The 16,601-nt window shown below is 37.8% G+C and overlaps 1 pseudogene; it reads right to left on the reverse strand.

The window, feature by feature from the left end:
• Positions 1-1,331: 1,331 nt before the first annotated feature.
• Positions 1,332-5,439, reverse strand: LOC140044146 (uncharacterized; annotated as a pseudogene).
• Between the last annotated feature and the right edge of the window lie 11,162 nt (positions 5,440-16,601).

The raw sequence follows: 16,601 nt of genomic DNA on the forward strand, positions 1-16,601 counted from the left end.
CGGAATGTCCTGTAGCACCTGATGACTAGATCTTAGTTCTCGCTTTCCCTTCTTGACTGTCAACAATTCTGAGAGATATTTTAGTCTCGTTCGTTTTTTAATGTTAAGTCCAAGCCTGCATATGTAACTCTAAGTAGATGAATCCAATTGAATAGATTTCAAACAGCTAGATATGCTGTATAATACTTTTGATGTGTAGTTGTGCATTGAACCAAATAAATAAATAATGGTGAAGAGTAGCTAGCTAGGCTAAAGAATGTCAGCATAGCAGCACAAACAACAACAAAGCAGATAGACACACAACAGCCTACACAGCCTATGCTACAGAACAATAACAGCTAAGACGGATGGTAGCTGAGGTATTATCATTTCAATGATATAACACCTACTGCCCTGAAGTAAATATTAATTATTTGATTCACTTTGGTTTTAATCGTCAACAATAAAATCATGGTTTGTTTTTTGGTATGCATTGGAGAAAATGTGTTGACAACCGGCTGACTGTTGAATATCACATTAAATGCAATAAAAATACAAATTCTGTTAAGAAAACAAAAGCATTTAAAAAATCAATAAAAAAAATAATAAATAATAATCATTTAAATCATTCTATTACATTTATAAAAAAAAAATCAGATATTACCATATTTATTTTTTTTAAATACACTGCATTGCGTATATTCAACACCTGCCCACACTAACAATGTTTGTTGACTCGTCCATCGCTTCTTCCAAAATGCATCAACTTATATGTTGTTACAAATTCAAATCAGTCAATTGGATTTGATGGAATGGTCCTTGTGGTGCTCTGGGTGAGCAAATTAACAGAATGTACTGTATTCATATACAAGGTTATATATCTTGGTTGGAAACTGGTGCTTGTTGTATTCTTAATACTTTACTTGTGGATGTGCGTGGGTGACTTGACAAAAGACTACACTAACAAGGTGTTTATTTTTCTAACTCAACTATTTATTCAATAACTGTCATGGTGGATGGCACTTTATTAAGTGCCTACATGAACAATCATGGCCAATGCTGCCCTCAATATACTACAGTACTGAAATGTTATGATTATCCATGGCTGTTTTACTCTACGGTTTGTTTTACATTTGGGGACAACTTTGTCAGTAGCATAAAGGAATTTGGTTTTAAATTTGTCCTACATTTCAGTAACATCATCTGTAGTAAAACAGTCTTATAAAAATCACTGATTTCCTCTTTGCTTCAACCAAATCTTTTTTATCAGTTTTTGTTGACATTGCACACCAATAAAATTGATTACTAATTGATTTATCCCAATTTCTGTACCTAAAGGGATTTTTTTTGCTATGACTTGAATGCTGATGATTGTATGTAATTTTATCTTCACAATGTATATTTTTTTCTAGATAACCTGCACATTTTAGCCCAATGATTTAGCTTATTACATTTATGGCAAGTTGAGCCGTTCGCCGGACATTCTCTAGTAGAGTGAATTTGACATATAGCTGATTTTTGTGTGTGGTGCCTCAAAATCATCTAGTTGGTTATGGTAGCTCCTCTAGCTAGAGTGATAGCCTCCATTAGTCTTTATTCCTCCATTAATCTTTATTCCTGCTTTATTGTTAGAAGCTCCATTTGGAGGTCTTTTGAATATACAGTAGTTCCTATATGCATTTGTTCAATTATTCTGGTTTCTTTTTCTGGTTCCGTGAATGCCCATTTATTGTCATCATAAACTTTTATTTACAGGGTACACTTATAGAATTTATTCATCTTCGGTAGGTTCTTCTCCACCTGGAATAGGACATGTTAAGTCAGCTCTATTCCTGTGCGCAGTACTGCCTAATGTTCTTATATAAGTACTACTGTCGTTTATTTGCATGGCCGGGTGGTTTGAATGGTTGAGTTGAGTTCCAGTGGTAGAACTACATCATCTACCTTCAATAGTTTTAAAATCTTCTCCTCTGAATCAGCAAAGTCTGGGCATGTGACGACACCAGGGTTTTTAGAAGAAACACTGAGATGGTCGAAGGCTTTAATCCCAACTACTGGTTTAAAGTAACTGGCATAAAATGATTTCCAATTATACGTTGATACCATGGATTCTCTATCTTCTGTTCCAACAAGCTGTGGAATATTCACTACAGCATTGGTGCTGGAACGGCAAGAGTCCGCAATATCATTTAAATATGAACTGTAGCATATACATTGTCTCTTTGTTTAAACAGACCAAAGCACCAGTCAGGGGAAAACTTAGTGTGTCCAGCCACCAAAAAGCGTACCCTGATTTCCTTATGCAGGCCATGTAGTGTCCTCCAGAGTAAATACCACATTACATACTTATTCTTATATTGTCCACTACAGTTGTCACAATGAAGGTGAAGAACTTCTTCACCTAAACTGTAGCATTTGCTCCTTTGCCAACGTCCATCCCCTCATCGATCAAAAAATTGACTTGATTGGTGAATCCCTCACAGTGGATCCCAAAGACGCCACACTTCCTATCGGTAAAGAAAAAAAAAACTGGTCCAGGCTGTTCGGTGTCATGGTTTTCGGCGATTGTGGTCGCATTTTCTACACATTTTTATTCAATTTACAGTTTGACAACTTACAGATGGAATTTCAAACCCAAACTTCAAGTAATAGTAAAATTAATGATTATATTTTCTTTATTACAAAAAACTCATTTTGAAAAAAATTATATGTATTACGGCCTATTTTAGTTCAAAGGTGCAAGTTTACAGCCCTTTCGTGGTAGCAGGTCACATATTCACAATCTTTATATATCTAAATCACTAAGATGAATTGTATAACACATAGTACATAGGATTAGTATATCATTCTTTTAGCTATACTCAAATTCCTATCTGCTTCCTGGGACCATAAACCAAAGCCTAATTACTTTAGCAGGCATCTGTTGCCATAGCAACAGGACAGTTCTATAAGCGGAATTCAATGTTGGTCAAAAGGTTTGCTAACTATAGTGTGGTAAGCACACAGTCCATTTAATTATAAGTTAAAATAAACGTTGTCTAAACATATACAAAGTGACTAATCAAGTGAGAAATACAATGAATTTGACTTAGCCTCAAGAGTGGTAAACATGAGTCCGAGAGGTGAAGTTTTCGAGGCATCAGAGGACCAACGACCCATTTTTTGAATTATATGTTCTGACAGCCCAAGACCCGCGGCATGTGTAGCTGCCCCTATTCTGAAACTGTGACCTTTATATAAAGTGGGATATAACCCAATAAATGAAATTGCTGTCTTAAGACATGTTGATATGAATTGTGGAGTTACCGGTTTACCATCTATGTGTTGGAACAGGGGGGCCGTTGGTATGGCTGAACATGCCCAAGTACGTACGGAGATGGTGCACCGGGCAAAAGGCCTGATCGTTTTGGGAAGTAATATAGATAGTAATAGGTGGTTTTCATGTCAAAATTTTGGAATGGCGCAAAGTTAAATTCATCCCCTTGGGGGAAAAATGTACGTCTTCGCGCTGTAGTACCTTAGCTTCCATGCCTGTTCGGGCGGCTAATTCGCCAACTCGCATGAAACCCTGGAACGCGGTCAAGAAAAAGGCTGACAAAAGATTTCTCATTTTCAAAGACAGAACTGTGGAGTCTAGGGCTCTGATTAATTTTCTGAGTGTCAATTGTAATCGGCAAGCGCGTGTCCCTAGATTGTGACGAAGCATGTATACCGCGATGAGAACGGACCTGCGATCCTACCTAAGAGTACTCCCTTTTCTATAAACCCCTCTACAGCCTTTACGTATGTAAAGCAGCTCCTATGGTTTTTGGCTTTCATCGGCTTAGGTGGAGTTATAGACCCCAAAGTGAAACCCTTCTTAAAACCCGCTAAAATGGATGTAAACATATCTTGTGGGGAACCTGTTAAGTATGACTCTAGATTAGTGAGTTTAATTGGGGTTGGTAGACATAAAGAATAGTGACTGCCTAGTTTTGTTAATTTTTTGACAACAGGATTTTGGGTGGTTCCACTTTGAGTTCGCATGCATGTTTGAGAGTGCATGGTTTCTTCCTGCAAACTTTTCCGTCGTTCCAGTTCCAACATGTGCCTCGTTGTCGGGCATTCCGAAACAAACTCTGAAATTTGGTTGGAAAACGTTTTGTCTGTGACGTGTCAGAACGTAAGTAATTGTAACATTTTACGAGAAGTTCGGTATTTAAGAGGCCCCATTCGAGTGTGCGGGATTGTCGAGCTTTCCTAAAATTTATGTCATATCGTCTCCAAGCCCCTACTGGACCTGACGTATATAAATCTAAAATGTTGGCAATATATTTCAGCATTGGCTTACTTGCCTTCTTATTCTTCTCAATATATATCGCTATATAAATGTGCATAGCTTTTAACCAATCCAGGAAATCCAGTGGTTGTTGTGGGGTTGACTCATGGTGAAGTTGTATGTTACCACCATTACCCACTGACATGCCTGTTACCGTGGATTGTTCCTTGTAACTGGGAAGAAGCGAACGTAGTTCAATGAACGTATCGTTCCATATTTTTTACCGTATGGCGGCACTGAACCCTGTCCCCAGGGGTTCAAGTTCAAATTCTCCATCTTCTGTTCCAACAAGCTGTGGAATATTCACTACAGCATTGGTGCTGGAACGGCAAGAGTCCGCAATATCATTTAAATATGACCTGTAGCATACATTGTCTCTTTGTTTAAACAGACCAAAGCACCAGTCAGGGGCAAACTTTGTGTGTCCAGCCACCAAAAAGCGTACCCTGATTTCCTTATGCAGGCCATGTAGTGTCCTCCAGAGTAAATACCACATTACATACTTATTCTTATATTGTCCACTACAGTTGTCACAATGAAGGTATCACAATGAAGGTGAAGAACTTCTACACCTAAACTGTAGTGGGCAAAATAATAATGAAGATATGAAATGATGGCATTTGCTCCTTTGCCAACGTCCATCCCCTCATCGATCAAAAAATTGACTTGATTGGAGAATCCCTCACAGTGGATCCCAAAGACGCCACACTTCCCCCTCGGTCAAGAAAAAAACTGGTCCGGGCTGTTCGGGGTAATGGTTTTCGGCGATTGTGGTCGCATTTTCTACACATTTTTATTAAATTTATACAGAATCCCTTCAGAAAATGACCGATTTTTTTGACAACTTACATATGGAATTTCAAACCCAAACTTCAATGGATAGTAAAATTAATGATTATATTTTCTTTATTACACAAAACTCATTTTGAAAAAATTATATGTCGGCCTATTCTAGTTCAAAGGTGCAAGTTTACAGCCCTTTCGTGGTAGCAGGTCACATATTAACAATCTTTATATATCTAAATCACTAAGATGAATTGTATAACACATAAGTACATAGGATTAGTATATCATTCTTTTAGCTATACTCGAATTCCTATCTGCTTCCTGATAAACCAAAGCCTAATTACTTTAGCAGGCATCTGTTGCCATAGCAACAGGACAGTTCTATAAGCGGAATTCAATGTTGGTCAAAAGGTTTGCTAACTATAGTGTGGTAAGCACACAGTCCATTTAATTATAAGTTAAAATAAACGTTGTCTAAACATATAATACAAAGTGACTAATCAAGTGAGAAATACAATGAATTTGACTTAGCCTCAAGAGTGGTAAACATGAGTCTGAGAGGTGAAGTCTATAGAGCGATGTCCATAAGTATTGATAGAAGTATTATTTGCGGCAGTAGATTTTTGTCGCCTATGTGGACCCTCATGGCGAGTAGGTGGAACAACACTCACTTCTGCCCCAGTGTCTATGAGGAAACGTTTTGATAATTGATTTACAATAAAGAAAAGACTACTTACGATTTGACGGCCAGCAACATTCATTGCATTTAGTTGTCGGCGTTGGAGTTTTCCGAACACAGCGGATTGCATTTTCGAGCATTGACTCCAATTTTTTCATGGTACCAACAGAGTTGCGGAGTGTTGTTGTGATGTTGAGCAAAGCGATTGGAACTGTTAGGTTGAGCAGGAGATGAATGCCTACTACTCGATCGATTTCAATGTTGACTTGTGCTGTGACTTTGATATCTGATGTGCCGTCGGTCAGATTACAAGGAATTAACTTGTGTTGACAGTTGTTGAATCTGTTTTTGCAGGTTTTCATGGGTGGCAGACAAGGAGGGTGTATTGTCCATGAGTACTGCCGATTCACTTGTTGGCCCAGTTGCAGTTACAGAGACTTCACTAATTTGTCAGCCAATGGTGTTAAGCATTCCAGGTTCAACTCATCCTTGGTTGAAGCTAGGATAAGCTGTACATATAGTTGGGAGGCGACTTAAGAATACTGTAGTTGTTTCATAATTGATGGTTCGAGTGGCCTGTCACCTAAGAGTTGTTGGCATCTGGGTAACATTTATTAATAAGTAATTAATGTTTTTTACCCAGTCATCAATGTCAACCCCACTTCCTTGTCTTCCAGTAAACACTAGCTAGGCCTATAATTTGAAATTTTCCTTCATTTTCATCAGACCTGGGCCTATCTGAAGCAGCAGAACTACTAACAGTCTCTAGGCCTAGCCCAACATTCCAATAGGTGGTTTAACAGAATGTTTCCCTCCAAGTATTTCATTCAGTGCGTGGTAATGCAGACTTAGGATCGTCCCTTATCACATTACATGCCCTTTTCCCGTGCCTTTGATAAAAATGTCACAGACATGTTTTGTTTTCTAACTTCTTCATCCATGGTCCTGTCAGCTGTTTGCCAATAAGACCTACCACATGCAGCTCAGCAATTGCTAACTTCTTCATCCATGGTCCTTTCCGCTGTTTTCCAATAAGACCTACCACTTGCAGCTCAGCAATTGCTAACTTCTTCATCCATGGTCCTGTCCGCTGTTTGCCAATAAGACCTACCACTTGCAGCTCAGCAATTGCTAACTTCTTCATCCATGGTCCTGTCAGCTGTTTTCCCAATAAGACCTACCACTTGCAGTTCAACAATTGCTAACTTCTTCATCCATGGTCCTGTCAGCTGTTTGCCAATAAGACCTAACACTTGCAGCTCAGCAATTGCTAACTTCTTCATCCATGGTTCTGCCCGCTGTTTTCCAATAAGACCTACCACTTGCAGCTCAGCAATTGCTAACTTCTTCATCCATGGTCCTGTCAGCTGTTTTCCAATAAGACCTACCACTTGCAGCTCAGCAATTGCTAACTTCTTCATCCATGGTCCTGTCCGCTGTTTTCCAATAAGACCTACCACTTGCAGCTCAGCAATTGCTAACTTCTTCATCCATGGTCCTGTCAGCTGTTTTCCAATAAGACCTACCACTTGCAGCTCAGCAATTGCTAACTTCTTCATCCACGGTCCTGTCAGCTGTTTGCCAATACGACCTACCACTTGCAGTTCAACAATTGCTAACTTCTTCATCCATGGTCCTGTCAGCTGTTTGCCAATAGGAGCTACCACTTGCAGCTCAGCAATTGTTACCATGTTCTCAAAGTCTTTCATTAGTGAGGCTTGTATTCCATCTAGTGATTTACTGATTCGCAACATTTCTGTGGAGAGTTTGTGGAAGTGGATGAGAATTCCTACTTTATGAAATAATATGTGATGGGGATTGCTTCTATACCTGGGTAGGATATTTCTAGAAACATTATTTCTCTCTAAGAATGTGTTAAACCCTTTCACCGTTTCCAATTTTATAACAGTTTACTCATTTGAACAATAATATTTGCAGCTATGCAATAATTCCCAAAAAAATGAGCTTTTAATAAAAACACATGCATCATGCGCACTACCTGGCATACCAACACATGATAGACCAACCATTAGCATCAATCAGAGCTTTAGTTGTAGCATAATTGAATATGATGATTTTTTTTTTGATTTTTTTTTCTGGTTATGGGCTAGTTCTAGGCATGAAAAATAAAATGCAAACAAAAGACATTTTTAAAATTCTATTCTGCATAATAACATTTCTATATTAATATTGAGTTTACAAAGTTTAAAACTACATAAATTAACACATTACTATCTTAGCGTTGGTTGCATCACCTGATTCAACCACTCAACCCCATAGGCACAGACAGCATTATTACGTATCATAGAAAAAAAAATACATGGCTCAACCAAGAAGCTTTAAATCATATAATATTTTACCCTAATATATGTGTTATCCGGGTACAAAATGATCTGTGAAAGAATATACAATACTTCAATGCAAGTGTTGATGTTTCTGAATCCGACAAGCAAAAGGCTTGCACATCATGTCTCATGTTTGCCAACTAGTGTTCATTTACTTTGAGCAGAAGACGTCAACGACCTTTTAGCTTTCCGAATGCATGTTCTGCCATTATTCTGGCAGATGACATAATTAAACCTATATATTGCAGACAAGTTAATCTCCTTTGCCAGAAATTGGTCGCATTAAATTAGGCAGGGAGAGGGTAAGCTGGATTTCCTGTAATCAGGAGTGGAATATTTTACCCTTCCACAACCTCTACAGGGTTAGGTTTAAAAAGTTCATACAACTACCCGGCATACCAACACATGCATATAAACAGACCATTAGCATCAATCAGAGCTTAGTTGTAGCATAATTGAATATGATGATGTATGATTGAAATAATCCTGAGGCTCAACATTCAATGATTTCATTTTATATCTGTTCCATGTATAGCTGCTGAAATTTGTGGGAATATTCCTTCATTCTAAATTTCTCAACATTGTTCTGCAAAATTATAAAAGAAAAACAGTGTTTCATAAATATTATGTAATATGCTTCAGTTGGCCGCTGTGCTTCAGTTGGCCGCTGTGCTTCAGTTGGTTGTTGTGCTTCAGTTGGTTGTTGTGCTTCAGTTTGTTGTTGTGCTTCAGTTGGTTGTTGTGCTTTAGTTGGTTGTTGTGCTTCAGTTGGTTGTTGTGCTTCAGTTGGCCGCTGTGCTTCAGTTGGCCGCTGTGCTTCAGTTGGTTGCTGTGCTTCAGTTGGCCGCTGTGCTTCAGTTGGCCGCTGTGCTTCAGTTGGCCGCTGTGCTTCAGTTGGCCGCTGTGCTTCAGTTGGCCGCTGTGCTTCAGTTGGCCGCTGTGCTTCAGTTGGTTGCTGTGCTTCAGTTGGTTGTTGTGCTTCAGTTGGTTGTTGTGCTTCAGTTGGTTGTTGTGCTTCAGTTGGTTGTTGTGCTTCAGTTGGCCGCTGTGCTTCAGTTGGCCGCTGTGCTTCAGTTGGCCGCTGTGCTTCAGTTGGCCGCTGTGCTTCAGTTGGCCGCTGTGCTTCAGTTGGCCGCTGTGCTTCAGTTGGCCGCTGTGCTTCAGTTGGCCGCTGTGCTTCAGTTGGCCGCTGTGCTTCAGTTGGTTGTTGTGCTTTAGTTGGTTGTTGTGCTTCAGTTGGCCGCTGTGCTTCAGTTGGTTGTTGTGCTTCAGTTGGTTGTTGTGCTTCAGTTGGTTGTTGTGCTTCAGTTGGTTGTTGTGCTTCAGTTGGTTGTTGTGCTTCAGTTGGTTGTTGTACTTCAGTTGGTTGTTGTGCTTCAGTTGGTTGTTGTACTTCAGTTGGTTGTTGTGCTTCAGTTGGTTGTTGTGCTTCAGTTGGTTGTTGTGCTTCAGTTGTTGTGAACGGTGTCATGATTTTCTGCCACTACCTTGGATAAAGCATCTCTAATAACACTTGTTGCCAGATATTCATGTTGTATTAATTTGTTTAAAAAAATTAATATACCTACTGTACCAGTTGTTCCTGATCACCTGGTATTCTATTTTTACATGTTGTATTAATTTGTTGAAAAAAATAATAATAATAATAAAATTAATATTTGTAGCTATGCAATCATTTCCAAAAAATGGCCTTTCGCTGCAAGTGTCTCAATTTGAATTTCTGAATAATTTAATAATACAAACTCTTTCTTTCCACTCCTGATTTGGTTAAATATTGGCTCGAATTTCCTTCTGTCGACCATATCCTTCTTCTGTTGTGCTACTTCATTTGCATTTCTTGTCGTTGCTTCCGTACTAACTTAATTGCAGTTTTTAATGCTGCCTTTCTTATATTTCCACTAATCTGCAAAATCCAGATCATCTCGCAAAAGATATGAGGCAAATTCAAACATTGAAATGTAATCAGTAGCATCATCAAGTTCTTCTGCTTGATTCCAGTAACCAACTTTATATTTTTTATTTGAATAAAACTTCTGATCATGGCATCTTTGGTTTTCTCCAGGCCTACAAATTGGATGCATCCCTTTGCTGATTGTTAAGGATCCAAGATGGATTGTGCCGGAAAACTTAATGTAGTTGGGTTAATTGCAGTTTTTGCTTCAGCACCCAGAGAAGAAAAAATTACTTTTTGTAAATTATAAAAACCATTCACGCAATTGTTTCAAAGTTTAACATTATTTTCAATCAATATTTCAATGCAAAATACTGTTTTTCTGGCAATTAATTGAAATAAACCTGGCAACACATTCTCCGATTTTATCTAAACTATTCGTATAACTCTAGTAGCATTATGACAAGCCACATTACATTTTATTATTGGATTAGCCATATTTAAATTGTGTTTCATGTGTTTTGTTTGTTGATATTTTGTTTTTTTGTTGTTGTATTTTTTGTATTTTCCTGGCAACACAAACAGCGGTGGCGCCAGGATCTTCCCGATGCGGGGGCTACATTCCCCGACAAGGGGCCTATGCGAGCGAAGCGAGCATCACTAGGCTGGGGGCCAGGGGGCCGCCAAGGGCCCCCAGTGGGGGTCCAGGGGGCGAAACCCCCGGAAGCAACGCGTTCTAGAGTCATTTGAGGTCATTTTAATCAGATTTAGGGTAGCCATTTTTTCCAGTTTTTATAATGCATAAATAAAATATTGCGTGCAAAAAAGCGATGCGCGATGACTGTTTCAATCCATATTTTTCAATTTAAAAAATAAAAGTTCAAAGAAAATTTAGAAAAATAGAGTTGGAGGTCCCGGAAATTGGACTTATTATACTTCAAAACATGAAACAAAATATATAAGTCCCTATCATGGTTGTGACTGAGCTAAGAAATGTTTGAAAAATAGAGATGTTAGGTCCCGGAAAATGCACTTCTTGTACTTCGAAATATGACCAGCTTTATTGTTGGGGCTGAGCTAAGAAAATGTTTAAAACTAGAGCTGCAGGTCTTCAAAAAATTGCATTTTATACTTTGGAAACATCAGGCCTAGAGGCTTAAAAAACGCAAGCGTAGACCTTTTTCAGTCGGGGAAATAAGTTTATTCCTCCTAAGTGTATGCGTGCGTACCATCTGGACTTCCGAGTGGTGAGAAGTTCATGACATACAGGACATTGAAAATTTAATAACTTAGCTATAATAAGATGTTGCCTAAGTGAAAATGGCATGTTTTTTTGTTTAGTAATGGATGAAATATTTATTTTAGGTGCCCCACAGTACAGAAGGTTACTTGTAAATTAAAAAATTGGTGAACACACGAACAATTAACATAATTCGTTTTTGCTGTAGTGTAGCGTACGTCGACACAGTACACAACGTAACCAACCGTCGATAAACTTCGCCTGGAAAATAACTACAGTACACATTTTGGTCCCTGGATGGAACATGATATCATGCGTTTCGACCCAACGTTGAACGATTCGTACAAAGGGATGCCGCCAGACAAGTGCGTACCTAGCTATTGTTTAGTAGTAAGTTAGATCGCTGGCAATAATGAATGCATATAAAGTGCATAATATCACTCTGACGTACTCTCACGGTCAATGAAACGTCGCGGTTTTCTAGGCGCTGAAGCTATGAAGTGAACGCGAACGCTTTTAACTGTATATTATATTCCCCAACAAAAAGTACCTGTGTTCCCTTCGGTAAACTTCGCCTGGAAAATAACTACATTACACATTTTGGTCCCTGGATGGAACTTGATATCACGCGTCTCGACCCAACATTGAACGATTCGTACAAAGGGATACCGCCAGACAAGTGCGTACCTAGCTAATATTTAGTAGTAAGTTAGATCGCTGGCAATAATGAATGCATAATTACATAATAGCACTCTGACGTACTCTCACGGTCAATGAAACGTCGCGGTTTTCTAGGCGCTGAAGCTACCAAGTGAACTCGAACGTTTTTTTTACTTTATATTATATTCCCCGACAAAAAGTACCCGTGTTACCCGATGGGGGTCTAGGCTCCCCGACGAGGGGGCTAGAGCCCCCCGTACCCCCTCCCCCCCCCCCTCCCATCCCCACCAACACAAAACCTATGTACGAAATTTACCCCAGTGTTTTTTTCGTGATTATTGTTGAAAAACCTATTGACTATCAAATTAAAAAACCTCATTGATTTAAAAACACCACTTTGGAAGTTATAGGTACGTTTATGAGGTATACTTTTATAAAAAAAATATTTTTTAAATAATTGTATCAACCAAACTCCATTTTGTAATTTATTTTTTTTCTACATTAAATGGAACTCAATACAGGTTGTTTACACTGCTATAAACAAAAACTGTATAATGTAAGTATTTTTTGTTAATTTTAATTTTTAGCCTCCGTTGCCATGACAACGGTCAATTATCCAAATTTTGATGTTTTTGCCATTTTTCACAGATTTTCTATAGTGAAAAAGTACAAATTGTATACTTATTTTAACCATTAATACTTATTTCAACCATTAATACTTACCAAATACAATAATTTTAAAGGAAAAAAAAAATATAAAGAATACAAATATACATACTACAACTTTCTCTTTTGGTAATTTATGTTCTTTGGCCAAAAACGTAGCCTTAATAACCGCTGTTCCTTCATGTTGTGACTCGTCACTGGGTGGACTCGATGAATAGTGTCGATGTTTTATTTCATTATTTAAACTGAAAAAGTAAAATGTAGTGCGGATGGAAACGGCGAACAGTTAAATGTGACAATTTTTCTTTCTTTTGGAAACTTGAGGAAAATCATAACTATAACTGGTAAGCTCTACATCAAGGTATACATTTTTTTTTAAACGTAAAAAATGCCGTTTTTATAAATAGATTTTGAGTCTGACACTCTTTTTGACATTTCTTTGATTCTTACAGACAATGGCTCTTAACAATTTCAGATTGGTGACTTTACTAACAGGTACCTCTAATTTAGCATTAGCTTGACATTACTACTACTATAACTTGCCATGTGATGTACAGCATGCAATTCTGCTACTTACGAGTATAACATACAGATTGTACAAACACAAATGATATCCAATGTCTTACTCTATCAACATTATTAACTTTTAAAAAAGGTGTAATTTAATATTAAATTTATTTTATTAAAAACTTTTTATTTCCTGTATAATTATTCCTCAAGGGCAGGTGTATATAGTTGAAAGGTTCTTGATGTAATATTGCCATAAAGACAAATGTGGGCATTGTCAACAGATAACAAAGTAACTAAATCTTCCCAACTGCACTCGGGTCTATTTTCTTTGAAATTTTTAAGTTTTCTTAAAATCTACTCATTTCCAGTTTTCTTACAATATCTCTGAACAGACATTCAACAGATACTCTAACCTGGCTCATAGATCTGTTGTAATCAACTTGAGCTTGCGTCAAGTTTCCTGTAAAAGGAGCCTGTAATGGACCTCCATAAATACATAGTTGTAGCACAATTGAATATGATGTATGTATGTATGAGTGAAATAATCCTGAGGCTCAATTCGGTGCTTTAATTTTTATATCTGTCCCATGTATAGCCGCTGCAATTTGTGGGAATCTTCCTTCATTCTAAATTTCTCAACATTGTTCTGCAAAATTTAAACAAAAAAAAATGTTTCATAAATATTATGTATTATGCTTCAGTTGGCCACTGTTCTTCAGTTGGTTGTTGTGCTTTAGTTGGTTGTTGTGCTTCAGTTGGCAGGTTGCTATGAACGGTGGCATGATTTTCTGTCACTCCTTGGATAAAGCATCTCCAACAACACTTGTTGCCAGATATTCATGTTGTATTAATTTGTTGGAAAAAAGTAATATACCTACCAGTTGTAGACCACCTGGTATTCTATTTTTACATGTTGTATTAATTTGTTGAAAAAATAATAATAAAAATAATATTTGTAGCTATGCAATCATTTCCAAAAAATTGCCTTTCGCTGGTTTTAGTTTGAGAACATTTCTGGTTGTTAAAACGGTAGAGTGGGTGAAGGTGACAATTTAAATGCTCTGCTTGCTCTTAATCAATCAGCATAATTAGCTGCACACATTTCATTCATTAATGTGTTATATTGTCATTAATGGCAGCCCAAATGTAATCTGCATAGTCTTATAAAATACCTTTCCATTACCTTCTTCCAATTTTCAATATAGCATCAAGTGTCTCAATTTGAATTTCTGAATAATTTAATAATACAAATTCTTTCTTTCCACTCCTGATTTGGTTAATTCTGTCGACCATATCCTTCTTCTGTTGTGCTACTTCATCTGCATTTGTTGTCGTTGCTTCCGTACTAACTTAATTGCAGTTTTTAATGCTGCCTTTCTTATATTTCCACTAATCTGCAAAATCCAGATCATCTCGCAAAAGGTATGAGGCAAATTCAACATTGAAATGTATTCAGTAGCATCATCAAGTTCTTCTGCTTGATTCCAGTAACCAACTTTATATTTTTTATTTGAATAAAACTTCTTATCATGGCATCTTTGGTTTTCTCCAGGCCTACAAATTGGATGCATCCCTTTGCTGATTGTTCAGGATCCAAGATGGATTGTGCCGGAAAACTTAATGTAGTTGGGTTAATTGCAGTTTTTGCTTCAGCACCCAGAGAAGAAAAAATTACTTTTTGTATACTATATATATGCACCAGTGTTTGTAATATAATGTGGTCCTCGCCATTTTGTCAGTATAATTAAACCACGGTATTCCGACAAATAGTTCCAAAAAATTGCCAAATTACCTATACCGAATAAAAATGGCACTTCCCATTACCAGGTTTTTGTTTTAAATGCTTGCTATTAGGCTTTGAATTACTTTTGGACGCATTAGTTGTATTTTTTGACCGATTGAAGTCTGGACAGTTCCTCTGAAAATGACTTGGTCATTCAAACACTTAACAATTTCAGATTGATGTACTGGTTCGCAACATTTCTGTGAAAAGTTTGTGGAAGTGGATGAGAATTCCTACTTTATGAAATAATATGTGTAGGGGATTGCTTCTATACCTGGGTAGGATATTTCTAGAAACATTATTCTATCTCTGTTGAACCCTTTCACCGTTGCCATTTTTATAACAAGGTTTACTCACTTGAACAATAATATTTGCAGCTATGCAATAATTCCCAAAAAATTTGGCTTGTTCTAGTTTGAATGTATTCCTGGTTACTGAATCTGTGACAATTTAATTTATTGAGAGTTTTACAATGATATTGATATAGTGAAAACACTTGCATCATGCGTACTACCTGGCATACCAACACATGCATCATGCGTACTACCTGGCATACCAACACATGCGTCATGCGCACTACCTGGCATACCAACACATGCATCATGCGCACTACCTGGCATACCAACACATGCATCATGCGCACTACCTGGCATACCAACACATGCATCATGCGCACTACCTGGCATACCAACACATGCATCATGCGCACTACCTGGCATACCAACACATGCATCATGCGCACTACCTGGCATACCAACACATGCATCATGCGCACTACCTGGCATACCAACACATGCATCATGCGCACTACCTGGCATACCAACACATGCATCATGCGCACTACCTGGCATACCAACACATGCATCTAGACCAACCATATAGCATCAATCAGAGCTTAGTTGTAGCACAATTGAATATGATGATGTATGATTCAAATAATCCTGAGGCTCAATATTCGGTGCTTTCATTTTATATCTGTTCCATTTAAAGCCGCTGCAATTGCCGATTCAAATGGCCCGTTCCAATTGTTGCGGAACTTAATGACCTGTGGATTGGCGTTTTCAAATTTAAGCTCCCTTATTGGCCGTGTTGGGACAGGGCATGCTCCCCTAAAGTTTCCTTTAAGAAAGTTGTGAAAGCAAAGAATGAATCCTGGCCCATTGCTATTGCATTGAATGGCGATGATTTTTTCCTCGCGGAAAGAAACACATCTCTCCATTCCTGTGGTAGTTCCACATCGGCCTTAGAGTTAATGTTTCCCATATCCCTATCGCATTCCATGTTATGAATGCCCCTAATTGGGAATGAACACTTTACGGCATATAATCGTTTCAAATCATTTACAAGATAATTAAAAAACCTATACACGGTGAAATTCTTGTTTTGGCCTGGACAACCATCGCAGAAAAAAGAAATTTCTGTCACAGTGTCTGGAAGATAATTTTGTACAAAGTTATTCAGCATCGAACAAACATTATCTGCTCCTTTTTTTGCAATTGTCTTCCGTACTAAACTTAATTGCAGTTTTTAATGCTGCCTTTCTTATATTTCCACTAATCTGCAAAATCCAGATCATCTTGCAAAAGATATGAGGCAAATTCAAACATTGAAATGTAATCAGTAGCATCATCAAGTTCTTCTGCTTGATTCCAGTAACCAACTTTATATTTTTTATTTGAATAAAACTTCTTATCATGGCATCTTTGGTTTTCTCCAGGCCTACAAATTGGATGCATCCCTTTGC

This window comes from Antedon mediterranea, chromosome 1 (genome assembly GCF_964355755.1).
Source record: "Antedon mediterranea chromosome 1, ecAntMedi1.1, whole genome shotgun sequence".
In the NCBI taxonomy this organism is placed as follows: Eukaryota; Metazoa; Echinodermata; class Crinoidea; order Comatulida; family Antedonidae; genus Antedon; species Antedon mediterranea.